We start from the raw sequence: 17,788 nt of genomic DNA, 5'->3' as shown, positions 1-17,788 counted from the left end.
TCTTGCATCGAAGACGTTTTGACACTTCGCCACTGAGCTGACGCCGACATGCGAGAGTCGGGCCATGTACAGTCGGGAGCAATAGTTTGCGGGGCACCGGAGTGCGTGCCGAAATGCATCGCCGCGCCGTGCAACGGCGCGCCGCCGCATTAAAAAGCCGCGCTTTGCGCCTGCGCGCCCTTCGTGCTGGCAGTCATGTCTCTTTCGCTCGTTGGCTTTCGCTGGCTGTCATGCCTGGCGTCCTCTTCAGCCGCCACAGCAGCCGCACTGGGTGACGGAGCGCCTGGTTAACCCCCTCCCCTTCCCTACGTGAGCTCCGTGACAAAGCGCGGCGGCTGAAGCAGACGCGCAGCATGACAGCCAGCGAAGCGCTAACTCGCGCCCCTGGCGCCGACTCCTGTTATCAGGAGTGCGTCGGAAAGAAACGAGCGAAAGAGAATGAATGCGAACACGAAAGGCGCGCATGCGCAAAGCGCGTCTCCTTAATGCGGCGGCGCGCCGTCGGACGGCGCAGCGATGCATTTTGGCGCACGCTCCCGTGCCCCGCCAACTTTTGCTCCCGACTGTACGTCATATCGTAATGGGCATCGCGGACGCCGCATTCAATATCTTTTTGGTACGCAACCCAACCTCAGCGTCGGAGATAACGACCGTGTGTCAGTACTTAGACGAAATGCGCACTGTCCGGTTGCCTCGCGTACCACAGGTTGCCAAGGACTTGCCTACAACATCTGAACTCCGAAACATGATCCGAAAAAATGTTCAAAAAGAAGGAAAAAAAAAAAAAAAAAAACTAACCCTTAGGCCAAGAAAACGTCTCCACAAATCTACGAGCTCTTGTCAAGAAGGAACTGGCCAATACGGCATCAGGGACATGCCCAAACGTCGGCCCAACATCCCCATCGTACATCGACATAGCAACGAGATTGCCGCTCACTGCCCAGATGGTCCCTCAGCAGCCAAGTTACTCAGAAGCGACGATGGCTCCAGTCATTACTACACCCACAGCCATGATGACGTATCCAGCATGGCGACCAATTAAGTCTACACCTGTATGCTATTACCGCGGCTACAGTGGATACATCGTCCATTACTGCTGAAAACGCCAAAACAACGCGAGGTACGACTCTTCTTTCTATTACCACAATCACAGAGATCCCTATTTATCTGATACACGCGATCAACCCCGTCCGGTGAACCCTTCCTTCGACCAACCACGACCAAGTCGTCCAATGTCATTTAAGCGCCGTTATCCTTCCCCTGGAAGGCGTTCAGGATCACCGATGATAGCTTCCATGCAGAGATACCCGAGGTACCAAACGGAAAACTAACAACCGCAGTTCATAGGGGAAGAACTGCGCAACCTCAAGATCATATAATTCCCCCTTTAGTACCCTCTAACTTAAGCAAAGTTTCTTTTCAGGGTTTGTATTTTTTGGCCTTGGTTGACACTGGAGCGGCATTTTTAGCTATTCGAGAAGATGTCTGCCCGTTATAACGAAAGGTTCAGACCGATTTCTCTGAATCTTACTTGCGCAGTGCCAGTACCGAATTAATACAGCCGTCAGCGTGTTGCACAGCTCGAGTTTGTACGCGAGGTACATGCCACCATATTGAATTTACCCTGCTGCCCATTCGCTCACATGAGATGATCCTGGGTTGGGACTTCCTTTCACAGAATTCGTATGTAGTTGGCTGTGAGAGTTACAAATCATCCTTAAATGACCTCTCGTTTTTGGAAACGGCAGAAACAAGAGCTTCAAGTTTTTAAGCTGAGAATAATTCAATTATTTCTCCACACACAAGCCAGCTATTATCATGATTATTAACACAGCCGATTACTTGCGATGTTGCTGTAAAATCTTCGACTTCATTTCTTCCTAAAGGACTGGTGATCGTTCCGTCTACCAAAGGTTCAAAGGTTCAGAGGTGTTTATTGGCTAAAACAACCATACGACGGATAGCCTGAGGCAGCTAATGTGTCCACAGAATCAGTTTTAATACCACAAGGTACCAATTTAGTTACTGCCGCTCCACCTGATGTCTTTCTCAACTCTTACAAACACAGAACCAATGTTTCCTCCTCTCATTGGTGAATGTAGCATTAGCTTAACTGACATTATAAATCCGGACCTAGGCAATCCGTGAAAAGGGTAACTACTCTCGCTGCTTCAGAAATATCAAGAAGACTTTGACATCATATCGCCTAGACTCACTCGCACGGATACAACAGAACATTACATTCGTCTTAAAAGCGATTCTGTCGTTTGCCGTCGTCCCATAAGGTATCGGCATCGGTACGCTCTATTATACAAGGTCATGTTGACGACATGTTAGACAAAGGCATTGGCAGGCATTTGCGTCCCCCGTGGCCCTCGTTAAAGAGAAAGACGGCGGAATTCACTTCTTTATTGATTACCGTGGCCTTAACAACATTACCCGAAAAGGTGTTTATCCCCTCCCGTGAACAGATGATGTTTTAGATTTTCTCCAAGGTGCCGAATATTTCTTTTCCTTAGATTTACTATCTGGCTATTGGCAAGTACCAATGCATGAAAGCGACAATGAGAAAACTGAATTTATTACCCAGGCTATTCGAATTTAATGTCATACCGTTCGGCTTGTGCAGTGCGCCTGCCACCTTCGAGCGTATGGTCAACGGAACTCTTCGAATCTTAAATGGGAAGCGTGTAATAATCTTCTATGATAATTTCCACCAGCATCTGCAGCGCCTTTCCCAAGTGCTTTAACACCTCGCCAATCCTGGCTTACAACTCAGCATAAAAAAGTGCACATCTGCTGCCCAAAAAATTTAAATCTATGGCTACCTTGTTTCGAAAGACGTTATACATCCTGACTTCGATATGGTTGAAGCCGTTTCAGAATTCCCATGACCAAGGGGACAGAAAGATCTGCGCAGCTTCATAGGACTGGTTTCGTACTTTAGAAGGTTGGTCCGAGGGTTTTCTGGCATCACTAGTCTCCTTAATAATCTTCTTAAAAGTAAAACCACATTTTCTTGGACACCCACTTGTGAAAACGCTTCTACTTCCCTCAAGTTACCTCTCAGGTCTGACCGGTTCTGCAGCACTTTCGCAACGACGCCGAGACCATACTTCACACTGAAGCTAGTGACACCGGCATTGTGGTTCTCTCACAACAAGCGACTTCTTCTGTCGAAAACGTCATCGCCTACGCGAGCCGCTCCTTTAGTAAAGCTGAAGCGAACTACACGATCACGGAATAGGGCTGCCTCGCTGTAGTATGGGCGAGCAACAAATTTCGTCCTTCCCACTATGGCCGACATTTTACAGTGGTCAGCGATCATAACGCGTTATGTTGCTTTGCCACAATTAAAACCTGCCAGATAGACTTGGTCGGTGAACCTTACATTTGCATCAATATGATTTTTCAGCACTCTACAAGTTTGGTCGCACACACAGTGATGCAGACGCTCTATCTCACTCTCCTCGCCCAGAATATTCTCTACATCCTCTTAACATTGAGAGAAACGAACCGACACTTTTTACTCCTGACACTACTACCATCACATCAGAACAACGTAACGGTCCTGAAATCCAGAAAAAAATCATCGATCGATTAGAAGGAACGTCACAGCACCCCAACCAGAGTTGTACGTAATCCGTTACAAGTAACGAAATTACTTGTGATCCTTTACATTTATCAGTAATTTAGTAACGGAATAATTACATATTTTCTAGAGTAATTTTAATGTAATTCCCTTAAATTTTTGACGTAACGGATTCCTTGTAATCCGTTACTTTTTGTATTTGTCAGAACCAACCCCTCCCCCCCCCCCTCCCCCCCATTCTAAATAAAGTTTTTTTTCTTCTTTTTTTTTCATTTTTGTAAAGTCGAGCGCAGTGACACTGTCACGCGAATCGACCAGCGCAAAGGGAGGCTTGGCACTCTTCAGTTCCGCAAAGCCTTTTTTTTTTTTTTTTTTGCAACAGCAAGCCCATGAATTTATCATTTTTTTAGACCCTAACATTTATGTCAAATTTGTGTTAACACATTAATGTGTTAATGTCAAGTCCAAATGAACAATTGACGAAAAAAAAAGGGGGGGGGGGCAAGTTATTTTCACTTTTTTTTAGTCCCTTTGTTTTCATTTTCATAATGTCACAAACGCGACAACGCTCCGTCTACCCTACCCTGTTTGTGAGTAAGCTTTTTGCGAGCGTTTAGAAAATGGTAATAGTCTTCCTTTCTTCTTCTTCCTGTTTTGCCCCAGCAGGACGCATCTTATCTCAAGCAGATATTTTTACAAATAAAACATAATGGTGGCTGACGTAGACTTGATACTCTAGGCTTGAAGAGAGAGTGAAATTCGTGAGTGGGGCCAGCGGACGTCAATCTGGAGAACACCGGAGAAGCTGCAGTCGGTTCGTGCTCCGTGCGTTTTTGAATCGCACCAAGAAAGGTACACACGGCAAACGTGCGTTTACATTTCCCTGTTTTAACCGACGTTCTAATTAATTTATTCACCAACGTATCAAGCGAGCTCTAACTGTTCAGAACCAAAGGAAGAATACCGAGCGAAACCTTATTGATTATTTAATTATCACCTTACTGTTAGAACTATATTTTGCTATTGATGACTTCTACAGCTTCGCGATTTAGAGAATGGAGAATTTTAGTAGTTCGGTCCGATGACTCCGATAACGATATCCGATACTTCGCCGCCGTCTTTTCGTATGCATCATATCGTTAACGGGTACCGTTATGGCGGGTATCGGAGGTATCGGAAGGATCTACTAAATCTCTCGAATAGCAGGCAACGGCTGCAACGACGAAGCTTTGCTCTACATTCGAGGTAAATAGTACTTCCCTTGCTTCGCTGAAAAAGCTCAATGCAGAGCATGAAGCATTCGTGAGGAACAATATGGCACTCCCATCCAGTGCCTCAGCTAAAATGGTGTTCAGCGTAGCGATCGACATATTGAGTATGAGATAATGCAAAATGTCTCACGAGACATTCGAGAGCCAGCTTTTGGCAAGAATAAGAACTTTAATAACCCTCTTCCCTTTGTTTCTTACATGAGGACAATAATGTTAAAAGTAACGCCACGAAATTAACGGATTACTTTTTGAGGTAACGGTCAGTTACTTTCATGGGAGGGTAATTGTAATCGTAATAAATTACAATTTAGCCTCGAGTAATTGTAAATGTAATTCCTTACTATTTTTGAGTAACGTGTACAAGTCTGACCCCAACAGCCGATCAAGATCGAGCTTCGAGCTTCGTAGCAACATATTGCCACAACTGCAACTCCGAAGGTGATCGTTGGGTGTTAGCAATGCCATGTTCACTGCGACTTGCTGCCCTACAATATCTTCATGATGATAGAACTCCGAGACACCTTGGATTATTTAAAACATGCTCTCGGATTTGTGAACGATTTTTGTTTTGTCCGGTTTCAACTTTTTTGTTGCCAAATATATAAAATCCGGCATCTTATGCCAGCAGCGCTAACATCGTACGACCCTATCAGCTGGGAAGTTATTACCTTTCACCTGCCCCTCAAGACCCTTCGACACCGTAGGCATTGATTTATTTGGACCCTTGCCTCAAACCGCTCACGAAAACAGATCGGTGGTCACAACAGTCGACCATCTCACATGTTTTGCAGAAACGGCTGCTTTTCCCAATGATAGCGCAACCGAAGTCGCCATTTCTTTTTTCCAAAGAATTTACTCCTACACCATGGGTCACCATGGACGTGTCTTGCTTAGTGACGAGGGCCGAACCTTCCTTTTTGATGTGCTCGAAGCAGTGCTTTTCGCCCACAACGTGTTTCACAAAACCACGCCATCCTACCATCCACAGACAAATGGACTAACAGAACGCTTCCACCGCACCCTTGCCTCTAAGATATCAATGTACGTTTCGCCTGAACACACTAACTGGAACGTTATTCCACCATTCGTCACATGTGCCTATAATACGTCCACACAGAGTACGTCTGGCTATCCACCTCTTCCCCTTGCATACGGAAGACAACCTACATACACGCTTGATACTGTACTCTCTCCCCCCCCCCCCCTTCCCCGCCCCAACGTCGCACCACGAATCCACCTTGCACGACATTAGGGAGTTTTAGTAGACCGTGTTTCCCCCTCCGCTCACCCTCCGCTACGAAGAAACCGCCACTTCGCCCGCTACCCGATGGCCTTGGCTGTAGAGTTCCGGGTAGCGGAGGGGAGACACGGTCTACTAAAACTCGCTAGTAGAGACTTTTAGCAGACCGTGCTTCCCCATCCGCTAGCCCTGCGCTACAAAGAAACCGCCACTACGCCTGCGTGCCGATGGCATTGGCTGTAAAGTTCCGGGTAGCGGAGGGGCTTAGCGGAGGGGGAAACCCAGTCTACTAAAACTCGCTAATATAAGCTGTACACAAAACACCCATCGCCTCGCCCAGATTCGGACCACAGAACATCAGCAACCATGTAAACTACGCTACGACTCTATGCACAAAACAACTATGTCCCACCCTAGAAACCTTGTGCAAGTTTTGTCGCCTGCACGCCAACGAAGCCGCTGTCAAAAATGTCTTCCACACTATACATTGGCCCATACCCAGTACTGATCCAGACATCTTCGATCTCTGATGAAGCAGCGGTCCACGAACGCAGCCAAAATATGGTGATTAGCTTTTTAATTATTGAAAAGGAACATATGGTTGTAGCTGGAAACTTCCCGAGCGTCATCAAAAACTACCGTATTAGAAATTTCCCGGAAGATTTTGAGCGCGTGGGAAGCGAAGTGTGCAAGAGTAAACACTCGTGCAACAGGGACAAGGCTAGCAGTGAAAATACGCGGGTTATAAGAAACGGAACAACCTCTTGGGGCACGTTGTCGCACCCGTAGCCTTGCGCCTGCTGCACGAGGGGAAGCTTCAACAGTCTAGCGTGCTCCCAACGTGCACCACACTTCTCTATAATTGACTGATTTAGTGTTTTTATAACCCTCAGAAAGTTCTAATTGATACCATCTGTTTGTTTTCACTAACTGAACAGGAAATATAAATATTTTAGTGAATTAGCCGACTCATCGTAACGGTTATCGCCTCATATCATGTCCCTCAGGCCGTATAACTCACTTGCACAGGCTGCATTAGTATAGCTTTCATGACTTTTTTTCTAAGCAACTCTGTAAGGCTTTAAAGAAAAAGGAAAAAAAAAATTATATTTACGTCGAAGGTTTTTTTTGTCAATCAAGCTGGTATCGAAATGGCTGAGTCATTCCAGTGTTTCGCGAAAGTCAGCACAGCGACAGTTCATCGGGCATATACAGGATTCAAACACCGGTCCCTCCAATGAAACCCGCGAGGTCAAACTCTTTTGCGGAACGGCACACAGGGTGTATAAATGATTCACAGTCCCTTTTGGATGTTTTGATTTTTAGCGCGTGCTGAATGCGAACCGTGAACCGCATTAGTTTCACACACCATCCACGTTTTATGACAGAGTCTAAGCGTTAGTTGTCGTTATTCTTTGAAAGACAATAGCACATCAGACATACGAATGTCCCTCGTAAATCTATCCAATGTTTAGCAATCCACAACCCAGCCTGCAGAAGCCACAGCTCGCCACGCACGAGTGCTCTGCTTTAGAAACCAAGTAACGTCCGCACAAGCAATCTCCCGAGTTTACACTAAGCGCTTCAAGGAATAACAACGCAGCTCAGAATGTCTCCATTCTAAATAAGAAAGTCGTAGAAGGAATACTGATTCGTAGTGCCACTAAATAACCTACGGTTCAGAGTAACGGCACTTGCCCATATTGTGTTTTAAAATTATAGTTTTCACTTATTGTAAGCTTAATCTGAAATCACAGGAAACGCTTTTCTGCTCTCCACAAATGGTTAAACAGTTCGCGACAGAGCAAATGAATATTACACGAGCTTCCTTACACGGAATCTAATGCTGAGAAAGTCGCACTTTTGAATCATGACGATCGGCAGTTGCGTCTGCTCTGCACAAGCACCGAAATGGCGACGCCCACAACAATGTCGGAAAACAGGGGGGGCTATTTTGCACGTTTTGGACTCCCAGCAGACTTGGGAGAAGGAAGTGACGACAACAACGTTCTCTGGATGTTGATTGGTGGAGTCGCTGATGACGCGTTGCGTGGTGTTGCTAAGATACGTTCATTCACAGCTACGTCACTTCCTTCTCCTTAGTCTCCTGGGAGTCCCAAAAGGTGCGACATAGCCCCCGCGAGTGCCGATACTCTAAGCGCAGCTTATCTAGTGGTTCTACTGATTCGCCTTCAGCTTCAGCCACTTCAGCACAGCATCACCTGCACCGCAACTGCCGGCAATAATAATAATAATAATATTCCTAATCTTAATCTTCATTACTCATGAGTACCAGGGAACCGCAGAGAGGCGGCAGCTTGTACCACGGAGGGCCCGCGGTGCCGTGTGTATGAGTGAGGGTGATTATAGGATGATATAATATACAAGATGCAATATGAGGACACCATGATCTTCTGAAAATCTGCAAAATCTCTGCGCTAGTCTCGGAGGTTCGGAATCAGCACAGACGAGTCCGCCAGCGAGCCAAGGTAAACTTTAGGGGGCTGTTTGAACTAATGAAAATAATCACTACGCCTATTATTAGTTGCCTCGTTGACTCTGAGGATCTTACCGTCAGAGTCCGTTGACATTGCGGAACTCGGGGATCGCGCTTGGCGTTCTGCAGGATACCTCAGGACAGCTTGTCTGCGTGCGTTCGATTAACCAGCATGCACATAAAAAACGGCACGCGCGAAATGCGCATGGCATTTCGACGCATGCCTAACAAGCGGTCTTTTTGTTTTTATTACTTTTGTTGTGGGTTTTTCGTTGTTTTAGCAGAGCATGAGCGTAGCATAGAGGGGATCGGTGACCGAGCAGGCTAGGACGGGAGGAAGACGACGACGACGCTTCAGGCAGATCGATCGAATTTGTCGAGCTGCTGCTGGTCCGCGATGTGCAAAGGTTACGAAGGCTGGAAGAAGAAGAAGAAAATAAATGGTGCTATGGAGAATTTGGCAGAAGGCTGGAACAGAAAGGCAATTACTGCGTTACGGGTTTCAATTGAGCCAGTTGGTGCATGTTACCAGCGGAGTGTCTATGTCTTTTTCTGTCCCTGTTTCTCACGCTTCATCTTTCCTCTAAGTTCAGCTGGCCCCAGTCCAAGCAATTACTGCGAAGGCGATTACTGCGTTGGCACTGACGGGCGGAGTTATTTTCGCCGCCTGAACCTGGAAAAGTCTTTTCGGACGGATCGAGAGGTCCGGGTCTGCTAGGCCTGCCAAGTCTGGCGTCGGCAGGGCTGGACGGGCTCGAGTTTGCAGCTGGTGTCAGCCGCGGAAACGACGGAGGCCCTACGCAAGCAAACAGCGGATCCCAATGGGGGCCCATAAAAGCTTTTGAAGTGAAGATCCCAAAGCAACGACCGAAAGCCACCTTCAAGCCAGGCCAAACGGTACGAGGCCCACGTACGTTAAGTCTCCTCGACGGCGGGTCGCGAATAGAGAAGCGGGAGGGGGGCTTCACAAGCGAACTCGAAGACCGAGTACCGAGAGTATCGACAGCATAACGTCGGAAGTCCCGGAGGACAGCACCGAGAACTCCATGGAAGTCAACGAGTCAGAGGGCAAGTGAAGGGGGGAATCCAAGACCTGTGAAGGTCCTGATTACGAGGGTGAGCCATGGCAGGAAGTGTATTACCGAAAGTGCAAGGCAAGGCAAGAAACGATGGACGTCGACACGCTTGCTACGACAAACGCGAAGAAGCTAACGAGTAAAGAGGAACGCTATGTGGTCGACTTCAGGGCACAATAACGATACGACCTCACGAGTATTCCTAATAGTACACTTCAAAGAGACTTCTACACCGCACAGAACATCAACCCGGCACAGTGCACAAGGGAAGAACTGCCGACATTCAGGACGTCAAAAGTCACCAATACCATTTCGGCCATAGTTCGAGACCGCGGGCAGGCACAAACCTTGCTGTATCAGACAAGGCAGTGACTGTGATCGTCACTGCCTTGTCTGTAGAGGGGTGACCCGAAGGAGACTGCAAGCGAACTGCACGAGGCATTCCACTGCAGGAAACAAGAAATTCTCTACGCCAGGCCACTGGGCAGCAGGGGGCTGGCACTGGTCACATTCCAGAAAGAAGGTCCACCGAGGACAATATTGTACCATGGCTTCATCACCAAGGTGACTCTATACAAGCCCAGTGGTTTGTCGATGGTGTCAAGGCCTGGGCCACAAGGAAATGGTGTATACTAGGAAACCAAGGTTTACCGAGTGCGGCTGCATTATTCAAGACGGCCACGTATGCCAGCGCAAGTACTGCGTAAACTGCCGATCCCTCACGCATCTGGTAAGCAAGCAGCCATGACGACGGGGCAGAGGATTGAGATAAAACCGCCCCACGTGACGATAGACGATTTTCCACCGCTAGGAGCAAGTAGTGCACCCAAGAGAAATTCACCAGCTCAGAGGAGTAGAAGCAGAAGCCTCGCAGCTGGTAGCACGAGGAACGGTAGGAAGGCGTCGCGAAGTGCGTCACGTAACGAAAAGAAACCATTCACGTCGCGCGGAAAGTCACCTTTAGCTCGACGGGGTAACAATAATGACAAAAGTTATGTCCAAGCCACGAAGAAAACGAAAGGCTACTACGCCGACGATGACGACGAGGTCGAGGCATGGCAAGCAGAGCTCCGAGCCATCGATGCAAGAAATCAAGCCGACATCGACAAATGTAGGCGCCTCGAGACTGAACTACTGCAACTTCGACAGAAGATCGAGGAAGAAAGGAGGCGCCGCGAGGCACGAAGAAGCACCATTCTAGGCCACATCAAGACAGCGATGGAGGCCGGAAAGGCAAAACAAGACCAGCCAAAAAAAAAAAAAACAAAAAAAAAAACAGCGTGAGCAGCAGGCGGACAACAGAGCTTCTCGGGGAAGAGATCCAATTCGCGAGAAGAAGACCGAAGGGACGGCGACTGCAAGCAGCTCAACACCGCAGCAACCTAGGGGATGGCAAGTGGCCAAGCTCTATAGCCTTGTGCAGAGTGGAAGCCATCGAGACGCTACCCGAGGAAGAGAGGCCCAAGAGACTCATGGATTGGACGCACCCGAATTTCGAACCTGAAAAATTAAGTTTGAGGTCTCAAAACCCTTATGTTGGTTAAAATATTTACTCCCTCATTACAATGCACGTCAACTGCAAAATCAAAGAGAGCCCGACGCTGCTTTGGTATCATTTTCTAAACAAATGCTTTTTTCTTTGTATTTTTGGCAGATCTCCATGTGCGCGATGATTTACGTCAGAGAGTATCCCGTATCGCACGGAAATACAATGCGTTTTTATAAACCTGACGAGTTTTCTTAGACCTGCCATGTTCCTAATAAGTACAAGATCAAAATCGTATAGTTATGCAAACTATTCAAACTGTTGCCGACGACGTAGTTCAGTCATTCCGTGTGCGTTCGTTATGCATGTCTGCAGTCTCGAGGACCGGAAGTTGCCATCGCAAATATTTCAGAAGCAGCCGATTCTCTGCAAACTTATGTTGTGGTAAATGTGAAATCTAGGCCTCCCATATCTTCTTAGACGTTTAAATTCCACGTCTGATTTTTTACCGATTGTTCTTTCGGAGCGAAGTCCAGTCCCATGGGTTCGCCTATAACGACGCCCTAGCGGCGGTTTCTTTGAAGCAGTGACGTCACACTTACGTGGTACATTGCTAGCCAAAAAAATGTCTTGGTCATGGGTCACCTGTTTTGAAGCGCCGCTGACCGTTCTACGCTAGCAGACGATCCGAAAGTGTAGAGTGGTGCAACAATGTCTCGTCCGCAAATCGCCTTTATACTTCACGGATCAATCAACTATTAATAGTACCACGGGAAATAGGAAATGTAAGCTGGACATTGGTAAGGAAAGTACCTGACAAATCGAGGGCAAATTCATTGTTTGAGGCCAGGGTACCGGCGTTACGAATTATCGTCCACAAAGCAAAATATCAGGACATATATACGGTGGGGGAGTGGGAGAAGCGGGGGGGGGGGGGGGGGGGGGGAAGGGGGGGGGGAGGAAAAGGAGATGTCTGGACACTTAATTCTTTACTGTAAAGGGCTTCACCTTGCAGTTGTTTAAGGCGTTACTAATTTAGTGAAGGCTTTAGTCTTTAAAGGCAGCGACGGAAAAATAGACGCTGGGAAAGCGGAGATTACCAAGCACAGGCTATCGGACTAGTGGCATAAGTCGATGAAAGAAGGAAATTTTATGAAGAATGATAGATGAAGACTTGCGCTTAGCAGCGATACGTGATTATATTGCTTTTTTCCATTGATTACGAATTTGATCAAATATTAGTTCGGAATCAAATTGCTACCTTAATGCAGTTTCTTTTACATCGGGCCCCTTTCTATGTAACCCCGCTTGCGCTCTTGTCTGTCTACTTGCTCGTCCTTGTATTTTTCGCGCTTCTTTAGGTGTTTATATTTAAGCAATGCAAAGGCGACAGATGTAAGGCTGTGGACGGATGTGACATCACGGGCGTTATCCTGATCTAATTGGTGGCTTCGTATATCATACTCGTCCACCAAAAACAATATATTTCTTCTGAAAAAAAAAGGACCGGTGCATGACGTAAGCTTTTGTTTTTATACAAGAAGTCGTCTTTGAAACGAAAGCAGTCACGCACCCCCCCCCCCCCCCCCCCCCCCCCCCGGGTCGTAACGCAACCCTGTATGCAAGGTAGACAAGTGCAGTCAGGGTCAAAAGAAACACGAACAGTGCAATGCATGTCTCCCTCAGCATGCATAACCTACTAGCGGAACTTGCTGGCACTTTTCCGGCTAGATTTGTTATCGATGTTTCCCGTCGTAGTTAGGCTACACGAGGCGCGACACTCGCCGTTTTGGTGGTATAGGCGCAATGTTGAATTCGTTTTCTTCCTAATCAAGGAGTCGTCAGTGATCGGGTGGAAATGAACACTGATATCTACTTTAGGGGGCTGGATGGCGCATAGTTGCTTTCCGACCGACCAGCGTTTAAAGAGGCCGGTTATTTTTTGTTATTTCGTGAAGCCACCGGAAGTTCGGTGCTTTTCCCGGAAATCAGGTATCTGCCGGATTTTCGTGTGCATTCAGTCGATGTTTTGTTCATAATCCCTTGTGTCTTCGAGGTTGTTTTTTTTTAATATATAATGTTTTAAATTAAACTCGTAGAATAACGTATTTGGACGTGGGACATCTGCGCACTTGATCAACTACAATCTCAATGTTTACATTGATTGGCATTCCATGACACTTCTGGAGTCTGTACGCACTGTTACTGCGCAGCAGATAATTGTGTTCCGTGTATGTTTATGACGCCGTAGGTTAGTTAGCCTCACTGTTCGTCTGGTGTCTCCCCCCTATAGTAGACATCAGTGCTCATCTCCACACGATCAGTGACGACCCTTCGATTATGAAGAGCAGTAATTCGTGGATGCGTCTAAGAGCAATAGACACGCCTTTTTGGGATGAGAAGCTTGAACTCTGCTCAAACCAGCACTCGAAAGAGTTGAAAAGCCTGTCAAGTGCTCACTTCCGGGACAACCCGTTTAGTTCCGGCGACTTCATACCTGTTCGCTTAATGCGTCATCCAGCCCCTAAGTAGAGATGAGTAGAAAAGGGAGCTTAAAAATGTAGCATTCTAACCTGCAGTGCAGAGATCACACTGCGAGTAATCTATTTCAGTCAATGAAGGTCATTTTTTATTATTCCAGCATAATGATTACAATGATAGCTCACGAGCCACAGTTGTATAGGAATATTGGGGAACTACGCCCCTTTTGAACGGATTTGAAACGGCTTCAATATGATGTATTAAGAAGAATCTGTCAATAAAATATGCAGCTCCTGCGGTTGCACGATAAGTAGGCGCAACGCCACGAATTCATGCGAAAAAGAGCGACATCGTTCTCATCACAACAGAGCACAGCGTAAAGACTGCGACGTCATCGGTAAATCACAAAGATAAAATTTATCGCGATTAATAAAATATGCTTAGTAGAAGAGCGTGTTGGTTTAAGTCATAGATGAAGAAAGAATAAACAATTAAAACAGGGACAACAGAACTACATCTTACATCTTACATCTTTCATCTTATGAAAGACGAAAGATGTAGTTGTGTTGTCCCTGTTTTAATTGTTTTTTTCTTTCTTCATCCATGAATAAAATATGAACCGGTCTCTTTAAACAGCGCCCACATCCGCCGCTATGTGGCACCCTAGGTCTTATTCGGTCGCCGGTCCGTTGCTCGTACTTCTTATGAACGTGACTGTACACGTTCCTAAAATAAAGTAACTTCATGCGTTAGTCGTTACTGCGTTTCTAAGGGAGCGCGTTAACTCGGCTTGAAAGTAACGCGTTAGTTTCTAATTACACTGAATGTGTCGTTTCCATGGGGCAGTAGCCGCTTCAATATTTTTTGTCATTCATTCTTCCTCGCTTTTTAAGGCGTTTGTTTAGGGATAACTGTGGCAATACTGACATGCCTTGTAAGCATCGTTTTTGTGGTCCATATAGCATTCTTTTTTCGTGCAATACAGAGGCGTGAGCTAGGTGGAGACTAGGTTGGATACTTATGTTGTAGACGTTTTCTTCACGAGTAACTAAAACTGTTACTCGTTCAAAAAGCGGCGTTGCTCCTTTATTCTCTTAGAAAGCAACTTGGTCGTTACTTCGCTACCGAAAAAGTAACTACGTACTAGTAACGCGTTACGTACAAGTCTAGTGCTGGGCTACGCCGAGAAAATACCTGACAGCGTGCTTATTGGCTCCCAGGCAGGCTCCCGCGGAGCCACTCTTCGTGCCACCGTCGGCGTTTGCACGGCAGCTAGGGACTGAGTTCAGCCACCTTATGCCTGCCATGGAAGAGCTGGAACGCCGCTACGCGCTGATCGGGAGGCGGCTGGCCCAGTACGGATCCCCGTTCGACGCCCAGTGCACTGCAAGCCGGGCCTCGCCGTGCTGGCTTCAAGACCACCAGCTGGCCTGGAACATCGCAGTCAACTGCGGCGGCATAGAGCTCCGCTGCCACAACCCGGGACGCCTGTACCTCTCCATGGTGCCCATTTCTTTTCATGTGGCACCCACGCTGCGACTCAATGAGAGTATGTCGACACTGCTGGCAGCGCTGTGGCTCCTCAACAACAACCACTGCATCGAATACGTCAACGTCAACGCCGACATCGCCTTCGGCATCCTGTCCCGTCCGTTCTTCAGCTTGGTTAACTTTAGGGCCCATATCCGCCGTCTCCAAGTGACAGCCTGGCTGCCGTTTGAGGAGATCCCAAACAACGACGAGTTGTTCTCGCTCTCGCTGTCCGACATCCGTTCGCTAGAATCCCTTACTCTAAGCGGTATGGCGTTTACCGACTTCGCGACCACTAATATCAGGGGCAATGAGGTCTAACGACTCTGTCCTTACGTACGTTGCACTTTGTGGGATCCACGTGCTGAGGGACTCTCTGGAGGCCATCCTGAGCACGCTGGGCCATTGCCGTCGCCTAAAAACCCCCGATCTCAGCTTCAGAGTGGGCTGCCTTGGTGTGCTCAAACCCTTGGAAGACCTGCTCGAACGAAACAGGGACCTGGAAGAGTTCAGGTACGAGCTGAACGGACCCGTTCGCTTCCCGTTTCGCGCGCTTGCCAAGAACCGAACGCTGAGATCACTCTGCGTTGGCAAGGAAATATACGACGAGGACGACATCAGAGATCTAGCGAACGCGCTGATTCGAAACAAACGTCTCCAGTCTCTGGGTATTGCTTTCTGCCCTCTGGAGAATCACACCGAGCTATGGACAATCTTCACAGGTGCAATCGCGAACAACGTTTCTCTCACCGAACTTGACATGCAAAGATCGGATCTAAACCCCCATTCACACTGGAAGCGGATCCGCGTTCGCGAAGCGGTTGCAAAAGCGGTTGTATAAAGATCCAGTGCAATTGCACGCGCATTTGATGTCATCGTGTGCGCGTGCAATTGTACTGAATCCTTATACAACCGCGTTCGCAACCGCTTTGCGAACGCGGATCCGCTTCCAGTGTGAATGAGCCCTTACCGCTCATTCACACTGGAAGCGGATCCGCGTTCGCAAAGCGGTTGCGAATGCGGTTGTATAAAGATCCAGTACAATTGCACGCGCACTCGATGACATCAAGAGCGCGTGCAATTGTACCGAATCCTTATACAACCGCGTTCGCAACCGCTTTGCGAACGCGGATCCGCTTCCAGTGTGAATGAGCGGTTACTGAGGCAGGAGTCCGCTTCCTTTCTACAGCCCTCGAAGTCAATGAGACGATCCAGAAGCTGAATGTCGCCACAGGCAAGATCGCGGCGAGTTCTGCGAAGAAGCTGGTCGAGAAGCTTTTAACAAACTCGTCGGTACGGCAGCTTCGGATCGGGCGTGTGACAGGAGACATGGAGGACCTGACCGAGTTGTTCGATATCCTCCAAAATCCCCGCGTTTCCAACAGGGTGATTCGGTCTTACAGCAGAACTCAGCTTCCGACGCTCATCAAGCTGATGAGGCAAAAGTGCCGACAGCCGGAAGTCTACATTGCTGGAACGGAGGTGGTCCCTCCGGAGCTGGCATCCTACTTTTTTTTTTTACTCTCAGGTTGCAGAAGCACATTACCAAGTTGACCCTTGGCCTGAACGCACCATTGAAGCCTAACTGCGCACGTTATCTGGCCTTGTTGTTTAGAACCAGCGTAACTCTGACGGACGTCGACCTATACATCGAAACCAGGACTCATGAGATCACAATTCTTGCCGAGGGTATTCGGCGAAGCAGCAGCATACTGCGTCTCAGGATCAGGGCGTGGCAGTTCGACCTTCAATCCACAGATGCATTCGTCGACATGCTTAAGAGGAACCGATCCATCAACCACCTGACGTTATTCAGGTGCAACGAAGGAACCGACCATGTCATTGCGAGGCTGGGCGAGGTGCTCGACTGCAACTACGGTCTCTTGGGTGTCGACCTCTTTGATTCGCAGCATGTGCGGCTCTTGTGCTTCCACTTCTTGCCCCAACTTCGTCGAAACTACTTTCGGATGTCCAGGGCGGCTGCCTTCCTCAAGGGCACGTCGCAGGACCAAGACTCTGCCGACGACTTCCGCAGGTTTCCGCTGACCGACGCGCTACTTTGCAGACTCAAGAATGACAATGATGCATCGGAAGACGAGATCATCGCTGGAATCTCGGAGAAACTAGCGAGTATGAAGTTTTAAGGCGTTTTCTCATCCCCTCTTCAATTTATGAAACGGGATAGGCGTTCCGAAAATGTTCGCAATCTCACGTAGCCGTTGCATGGCCGAACAGCGCGTGTTACTTCGTTGTGCTCCCGTGCGGAATCAGGTCTTTTTTGATTTTTTCATGCGTGGGTGTTCGTTATCCTCATTGTAGGGTCCAACTGAGAGGTCATTGCCTTTGAATAAAGCTTATGGTTTCACTGCTGGTTTGTGTTTATATTTTGTACTACAAAAATTTGCACTACAGATTTTGACGGTCTTTGATCAGTAGACGCTTTTCTAATGTCCTTAAAAAAACATTGAAGGTCACCATTTATCAAGCAGGAAGCGTGTCATTGGACCAGTCCTCGTCGAATGCTGACGCAGAGCTCGTTTTCAATACTAGCTGAACCGAGTTAATTCCGAATGCGGACGCAACTCTCGTGACCAACACATGCTCACAGTACGTGT

The sequence above is a fragment of the Ixodes scapularis genome, unplaced genomic scaffold (genome assembly GCF_016920785.2).
Source record: "Ixodes scapularis isolate PalLabHiFi unplaced genomic scaffold, ASM1692078v2 PGA_scaffold4__175_contigs__length_147842914, whole genome shotgun sequence".
Lineage (NCBI taxonomy): Eukaryota > Metazoa > Arthropoda > Arachnida > Ixodida > Ixodidae > Ixodes > Ixodes scapularis.
Note: the sequence above shows the minus strand (reverse complement) of the source record.